We start from the raw sequence: 8,493 nt of genomic DNA, 5'->3' as shown, positions 1-8,493 counted from the left end.
TAGCCACGCAGAGTTTTTTAACTGGACTTTTGTCTTTGTAGAGTGAGCAATTGTGGCTACTACAGGCAGTGATGAGCACTCCTCATCTAAATGCCTTTGTGTGACTTTTAAAAATGAGATGCATGGACGGCATAGTGAGACCCGACATCTTTGACACTTCGAAATACTTAGTCCACAGGAGCAGGTCAGTAGCCGTGTTCCATGCGCTAATGGAAATTTACTAAAAATCCTTCACCGCACAATTAACAGCGCTGATGGAGAGCCGGAGCACCGGCTGAACTTTTGAAGCATTATCATGCATGAGTGCCTCAGCACGTCCACAAGCGCAAACTCGAGTTCTTTACAGATGATGATAAGGAACAATGACATTTAGTTTGGTAAATGCCAACGCCTAATGGGCAGAGTTAAGAACAGTTAATGATGTCTAGTATGAGGATGTGTTGATTCAGCGTGAAGATGCGTGATAGACACTGGGAAGCTTCTGGGCTAACGGCATCAGAAACAGGGAAAGTGGAGCTTGAGAAATCTCTTTTACCATCACTCCTGTCTATTTTAGCGTGGCCCCTATTTTTGGTCTGTTTTTATATAACGCTTACATCCTTATTCTGCCATTTGCACCTATTTGGACTCACCAGGCCCCCTCTTTCCGCCCAATCATTTCCTCCCCCAGTCATACTCCAGCATAAATCACCTCTCTGCGATAGTTTTAATGGCTTTTTAATGAGCCTAATGTTTTCTGTTTTAATGAACTTCTTACGTCAGCCTTAATCATTTTAGCTGGATGAAAAATGATTGAGAAATGGCCTACATTAATTTAATTTACTGTTCAATCTGCACCGGTTTCTTTACAACCCGGGGAAGGCCAGGGCAACTGGATGGAGGGAGGGAGGGAGGGAGGGAGGGAGCATTGATGGGCGCAGTGGAGGGCTGGAATAAAATATTTAAAGCCAAAAGTAAATAAAGCGGCAAAATGGATGTGAGAAGTAATGAAAGGGTGTGTATAAAGAGTTAACAAACAAAAATGAGTTCAAAATGATTGGATGGTCTAAAAGGAGTGCAGAAATGGACTGGGTAGTAAGGGAGCAATAATTTATGAGGCCATGCTATAAGCTTGTTGTTCAGGCTTATCTCCAATTAGGCTGCATTGTTGAAACCTGACAGTGCTGGTTTCTACCACTCAGAGAGAACTGCCGATTTGCATAGCCATTAACACAGCAGGCCCCAAATAAATGAGCACAATATTCACTCATCTGTTGCTCTACGTCTGAGTTTTCACTCGAGGATTTTTTTTTTTTTTGCTCGTTTGACTCGCGCTCATTGTCGCTCTAACCTTTTCTGACGCCTCCCTATTGTGCCCCCCCCCCCCCTTCCCGAGTGTCGTTTGAGTTGTCATTGTGCCAACCGCAAATGAAAAGATCCGTAAACCAGCTGCTGAGGCCTCGGAATCAACGAGGTGTATCTTTTCTTCCCATATGCATTTTGTGCATGCGTTTATCCAAGGACACCTGACTTTGCCAGCTCGCGGCGTGAGTCAGCCCTCTGTTTCATTGTGTTGATAGCACAAGGATCCAAATATGGCGAGGCCGGCTGCCAGGATTCTTTTGCACTACCTGAGCTATGTTGCTCTCCGCTGCTTGTGTGTGCAAATGAGTGTATGACTTGTCTGTCCTCAACGTTGGCATGCGCCGCTGAATGAAAAATGAACACGCCCGGCCGTGGTCACTCTTTTATAGGCCTTTGAAGAAATTAGAAACGTTGAAATTAAGACTCCATATATCGATCGAAAGTCTGTCAGTTATGGCATTTTTTATGCTGAAGTGTCCTTTAAATTGCATGTTGCTGTACGTGTGTGTGTGCGTGGATGTGGATGTGGGTGTGTGTCTTTAGGCCTGTGTGAGTGATGTGCACGTCATTTGCCAGACTGACATGTTGGCCCATCTCTGCCCTGGCAGTGATTCAAAGATGAGATTCAGAGAAGGGAAACAATTTTTTCTCCACCCTTCAGAGTACAGAGTGATGTGTAGTCCTCTTTGCTTTGGATACTTGACATGCAAATCCTTCATAGTCTGCTGCCTTCACGCCACTTCTATATTAGTATCCACCTGTCTTAGAGCAAACTCCTCTACCATTAAATCACTATTGCCAGGACCTAAACCCTTCACAGAATGTTGTTTGTTAGCATACATGAATCCTAATTCTAATAAAACTATATTCTTTTTGCACATCACCATGGAGACATACAATATTTTTTGCGTTGACTGTCCTTTTATGTTGATACTTTTCTGAAAGTGGTGTGTGTTATACTTAAGAACATATTGACAGCAGTTATGAATAAACTTTGCATTGTTTAAATGGGTAATCCTCCTAGCAAGAACCTGGTTGGATCCTGGAAACAGGACCTGTCTGTGTGGTGTGCATGCGTGCGTGCGTGCGTGTGTGTCCAGCAGAAGATGGGTTAAGGTGTTTGTGAAGATGTTATTTGTAATTTACTTTAACAACAGCAGCATCTGCATTTGCTAATAGCCTTTGCGAATGATCAGTGTGAAAGCACGAAGATTGATCGATCAAAAACATAATAAATTAGCATTTACTGTTTTGTTCTCTGCTTGGATTTTTGTGAGCTGATCAAAACCATAAAGATGAGAGATTTTTGTGTTGTTCGGGTGTTAGACACTTGATCCCGACATGACTTTGTTAGCTCGCGTCCTACATCAGATGAGCAGGAAATGTTAGCATGAAATATTTTCCATAACTAATTGTGATTGGCACTACTTTATCTGATGAATTTTTAGTTGTCTCAACTTGGGATCTGACCACAAGCAGTGAATTCATTTCTCTGTTAGCTCATGAAATGAAAAGGGAAGAAACGTATTTAATTATTTCCAGTTGTTGTACAAGATAGATGCAGTCATCACATTGTCACGTGCACAATTATTCAAGGAGACAGAATCAGCCCCAGACAAGGACTTGGAGTATTTGGGTGCTGAGTGCTCGTCAATGAGGCCACATGGTCCACTAATCACACATGCAAGCATAAGTTAGAAGACTGACATGCTGCCATAGTCCATAGTAATCATTGTAACAAACTGGTGCGGCGGAGGCAGCGAGTTAAACTCACAAAAACATAAGGATGAAGCTTTTTTTAAAAAGCAAACAACAGAGGAAGATAAAAGGAAAAATATAAAAACTCTTTCCGCTTGTTTTTACCAAAAGACTTAAGGTCAGTGTTTTTGTTTGCTTGACTTACCACGGTAGTTTTGTTGTTGCTGCTCGAAGGTTGGACGCTGTTTAGCAACAGGTCGGTCTCGGTGTTGATGCTTTTCCTTTCGCCTTTATACTCCAGTTGGTAAACAGCGTCCAGCTTTGTTCTGAACCGGATCTGAGTGGATCAGAGCGACTGATGACATTACATTGTAGCACCAGTCCTTCACACTATTTTCTGAGACAGGACTGCTTAGTACAACAGTGCTAGCGCCTTGTATAAAAAAGCAACAACACTTGAGGCTGTTATATATAATGTCGGTCTTTTTTCTATGTGCGAGGCGCTTTTGTCCCAAAAAACCAGGAAATGTGAAAAATATATATCCTTGAATTTTAGAAAAAGAAAGTTCTGGCTCGTAAATTTCAGCTGGTTTTGCAGTTCAGCGATTCGGGGGCTGTAAATTGTCAGACACATCAGCAACTCACGTCCACACAGTAACAAGTGTGTGTTCAGCTCCTCTGTTTGGGTCCTTATGTCCTGAAAGCTCCCACTAAATGCATGAGTGAGTTTTGCACACTCACCAGCATGTTCAGATATACTTCATCAGGCCGAGCAGTTAGAAACTTTTTAACCGTGTCTCCACCAGAAGCAGCTGCCCGAGACAGGACCAACAAAATCACCCAGAAGAAGAAGTGGAGAGTCCAAAACCCCCAGAGGACTTGATGGCTGGAGCACGGGTATTTGCTGTGTCATTCAGGGATAGTTTTAAAAGTTCAGGCTTTATTTTGAGGATCACACACAAAAATTAGCATCATGCACAAAGGCTCCACCTAATCTGTGAGTCCATCATGGGTCCTTATAGGACATAAGACACGCCGATCCAATCTGATCGCCCTGTGTGTCTAGCTTTTCACACCCACTGACACATTTTGCTTTTTCAGGACCTTCGGGCTGAACTGTTATGTCCCAACGTGCGCCCAGACCGGACATGTTACAGTCAATATAACGCCGAATCACCATCAGGACTGTAACAAGAACAGGTCTTTTTAGAGGCCGTGCTAGCAAGAGACAGTGGACACATCTGAGCTGACAGACAGTGTGAGTTCCCTGTCTGAGGACACTTATGTAAGACTGTCAAGACAAGTGATGAGAAGGTGGTCAGAAATCACAGTGAGGGATAGCATGTGTGTTTCTGCGTGTGCCTGCGTCGCTGTCTGTCTGCTTAGCCACCTGTCCGCCTGTCTGGGTATGTGGGTTGCTGGATAGCTGGAGGATAAAGGAGTGTATTTTTGTCAGCTCACCAGTTCTGGTTCCCTTATCAGACACAGGAAACCACAGAAGAAACCAGATGGGTCATGGCCAACAGGGATGTTCCAGAGTGTGAATTTTCTGTGCAGGTGGGTGGCCGGGAGAGAATGAGACAACTCTAATTCCCAGACACCGCGCCTCGGGGGGCCGGAGGTGAAATTGGACGCAGTCTAGAAGGGACAACTGTGACAGCCTCCTTAAATATGGCCAGAAATATTTTCAGGGGACTGATGCAGATTTCATTTAAGGCTACTTCGACACTAATGTGTTTTCATTTCAAAAGGCTGGTCTTTTCTGAAGTTTGTCTGCTAGTTCACACCTATCCAAAAACTTAATGTTTGTTAAAAATGAGACGTAAAGAAACGCGGAGGGACACTTTTTCACTTTTTAAATGCCAAGAGTGTGATAATAATGTAGAGGGGCTGGCAATATGACACCATTATTAATTACTGATTAATGATGCTCTCTCTCTCTCTCTCTCTCTCTGCTGTAATGACTGGAAGAGGGTGTTTTTCTGTTTTATTTGAGGGTTTTGTTGGCCGAGATAGAAAATAAGAGATGTCAGAAAGTGTGATGATTACTCTACTGGGACATTCTTGACTTTCCTGGTGATGGGTGGCATGTGGCGTCGTCGATCATGTGACCCACGTCCAGGTCAAACCCACAAAGGTGATGGGGGCAGGCCAGTTGTTAGGAACTGAGCAAAAGTTAGGAACGTAGAATAATCCATCATCCTATTAACACTCATTCCCTAATCTTGTCGGAGCATTATATCATCGTCTGCATCACATTAACCCCACAAAATCCCCGAAACATTATTTATTGCATTGCATACATAATCTAGAAATGAAAACCAGACCTGTATCATTCCTCTGTATTCCACGTGTGGCCTCTGGCTCCGCAGCTCCGCCACAAAGAGGGGTATTTACTGTTTAAAGCATCTGAGAATGAGGAATATTGATTTTGCTAGCAGTGGTGTGGCTCTTTTGTTGTCACGCTGAATAAATTTACAGCATAAAATGCTCGTGCCATATCGAATATAAAACCGCTCTTGTCGAAGTGTAGTTTCTTTAGCAGATACCACACACACATACAGATTCAGTGTAATACTGCTAAGCTCAAAATGTTCCTTGGCCCATTCCAGGTCTTATTCCGCAGGGACGCGGCGGCATAACGTTTGATTTTCAAATGGCGACCCTGTTTGAGGAAAGTCTGTAATATTGGTGGAGTCTTGGAGTTCCAGGGAATTCCTGCGTAGGTTCAGTATTATTTTTCACCCCTTTCACCTCATAACGTCCCGCCATCTACTGCTGAATTGTCTCTGGGGTTTTTACAATCACAGATGGATCCACTCTCAAGTTCTGCTGGTGATTCCTATTCATGCACCCAACCCAAATCCCACATTTTCCACTTTTCTTCTCCCAATCTTCCCGTTCTTCCCGCTGCTCACTGTCATTTCATCACTTCCAAACACCCAGGCGAGACGTGTGGACGGGCAGTCAACGTCGCACCATTTAGCTTTTCAAGGCTGCTAAAGTAGCGCCTGTAAGGGGGGAAGTGACACAAGGACAGTCGGTGTGTAGTTCCATGTAAAGTAAAATACGCTGACAGAGAGGCGCACCGCCCGCATTAAACATCCCAGTGTGCTCACACACTCCAGTCAGCGAGTGTGTGTGCAGGTGTGTGTGTGTGCATGTGGTGGAATTGGTGTGGGGCTGGCAGTCTGGTGGAGTAAATGAAGGACTTGGTGCTCTACACGACTGACTGGTCAAATCTATGTTGCTACCTTGAGCCTCCCGGGCTCCAGTCAGACATTGCAGCTCCCCCAGTAATGGAGAGCAAGTGCTGCTTTGTACCTCCACACCTGCCATAAAACACACGCTACGATAACGGGAGCAAGTGCTCCTATGTTGGCAAAGGATCTGATGATCATTTTCATAGAAAAGATGCCATCCTTTTTTACGTGATTTTGCCGACAGGGCTGTGGTGTAACCTTCTCGTCAGTGGAGAAGCATGTGCAGGCGCGCAATAAGTAGTAGTTTCAATATTTGGAACGTGCGATTCTGTGAGCAAACGGACTCTTTGCTGACTGGTCAAGAGGGAAGTTTAGAATACTTTGCTTCTCGTGGAGGTGAAGATTCAAACGCAATGTTCCAATTGTATCAACTAGGTTTCTCCATTTTAGCATTTAAGATTTTGCTAAATTGACATGTCAGGTACTAGATATTGAATTTAGGAGAAGCCTCTCTTTCATTGTATGTATTTGAAGAATGCTTTGACAAACTTAAAAGCTTTGAATTGCTGATTTTATGAGCAATTCAGTTATGACCTTCTCTCAAAACTTTATTATTTTATCAATAGAGGAAAAGGAAAATGACAAAATGTTACAGCAGAGCACACAGTTATTATTCAACATACTATGCACTGATTTATAAAGGTCTTTTTTCAATTTTAAGAGATTAAAATGCTTATACTTTTTTGTTTTATTGAAGATTGTGTGCTTTTCATCACACAATGAAATGGATTACAACAATAAATGTATTCGTATGTGTATGAAAATGGCATTTTCTAACCATCAAGCGGCCAAATCGAGGCAGACAAAAAAAAACACAAACCAAAGAAAACAGCTTAAAAGATGAATGTTTTTGTCCAAATTCAGCATCTGACTACAAATGTCAGAGAAGCCCATCTGTTCCACGCTGCTCCAAAGGGTTTTCTGTTCCAAAAATAAAACCCTTTCAGTTCATTGGGGACAGCAGAGGTTTGAGAATGATGAAACAATCCACTTCACCAGTACAGACAAAACAGACTTGTACATAAGCACCTTAGAGAGGCCCTTTCTAAAATTAAAGAGTAACTACACTACTTTGTTTTAGCTAGAAAAAAAAATTGCCTTGATTATGGGCGGTGCCCCTGAAGCAGCAAAGACATGCTTTTCTGCTCTCCAGCAAATCCTCACACACACACCACCACCACTAGACTCATACATGCAAAAACACACACAGAACTCATAAACACGTATCCACAATAATGCTAGCTAACAAGCCGACCACGATGGGCTGATAGTAGTTTGCCACAGAGGTCATTTGAGGCAGAGGTGTCACCTCCAGGGTCTCCTCCCATCAATCACGACCACAGCGGTCCAGAGCTGTACCAGTTTCAGCCGTTAGCGCAGCAATCAAGTCAACCCAACTTAGAAATGTCAGAGTCGACAGCTGCTAGGTTTTATAGGAGGTGAACAGAGGAGGTTCACGAGGGAAGCTGCCTACAAAACACCACCAGCGTCCATCTCAGCCAAAAGCAAAATTGTACTGTAATAGCTGGGATTCAATCCATAGAGGGCAGTCCCTCTTCCATTTTTACTGCAAAATTACACCAAATTGGAGTATTTTGACTAAAATGTCAAGACCTGAATTGATCAGCAACACTACATATTCATATACATTTTGGGGGTTGTTATGATTTATAACAGCATACCTGTGTGGAGAAGCAAGACGATACTGGGAACAGCACTAAAACACAACATGGTTAATATTTCTTGTCACTGTAGATACAAACAGTGGTGATTCTTGCTTCATAGGTGCTTTGCGACCTCAGAGACGATGAACCATCTGTAGTGTGACACCACAGGGTTGGGTTTTTGAGTAAGATCAAAAGAAAGATGGCGAGGTTTGATGCAAATTGCAACCAGGTGGATTTGGAATGCATTATTGTATGATGGGGGGGGAGGGTTCTACCTCCAGAACCGGACTCCTGTTCTTTGTGCCTCGGTGGTCCCCCATCCACTTTCCACCTTTAAGTTTCCCAGAGTTCATATCCTTTTAATACACCCTTCAGGTTCTTTTTTTTTGCCAAGTTTGCAGCGTGCTCGTACCCCTCAACACCCCTCCCTGGATACACACCCTCATCCAGGCGCACATGAAGCGACACACTTTCAGCCCCGATTTTTTATTGAACAAGAATCCAATTACTTAACCCAGTTT

This window comes from Takifugu rubripes, chromosome 14 (assembly GCF_901000725.2).
Source record: "Takifugu rubripes chromosome 14, fTakRub1.2, whole genome shotgun sequence".
Taxonomy (NCBI): Eukaryota; Metazoa; Chordata; class Actinopteri; order Tetraodontiformes; family Tetraodontidae; genus Takifugu; species Takifugu rubripes.
This window is presented reverse-complemented; position numbering follows the sequence as displayed.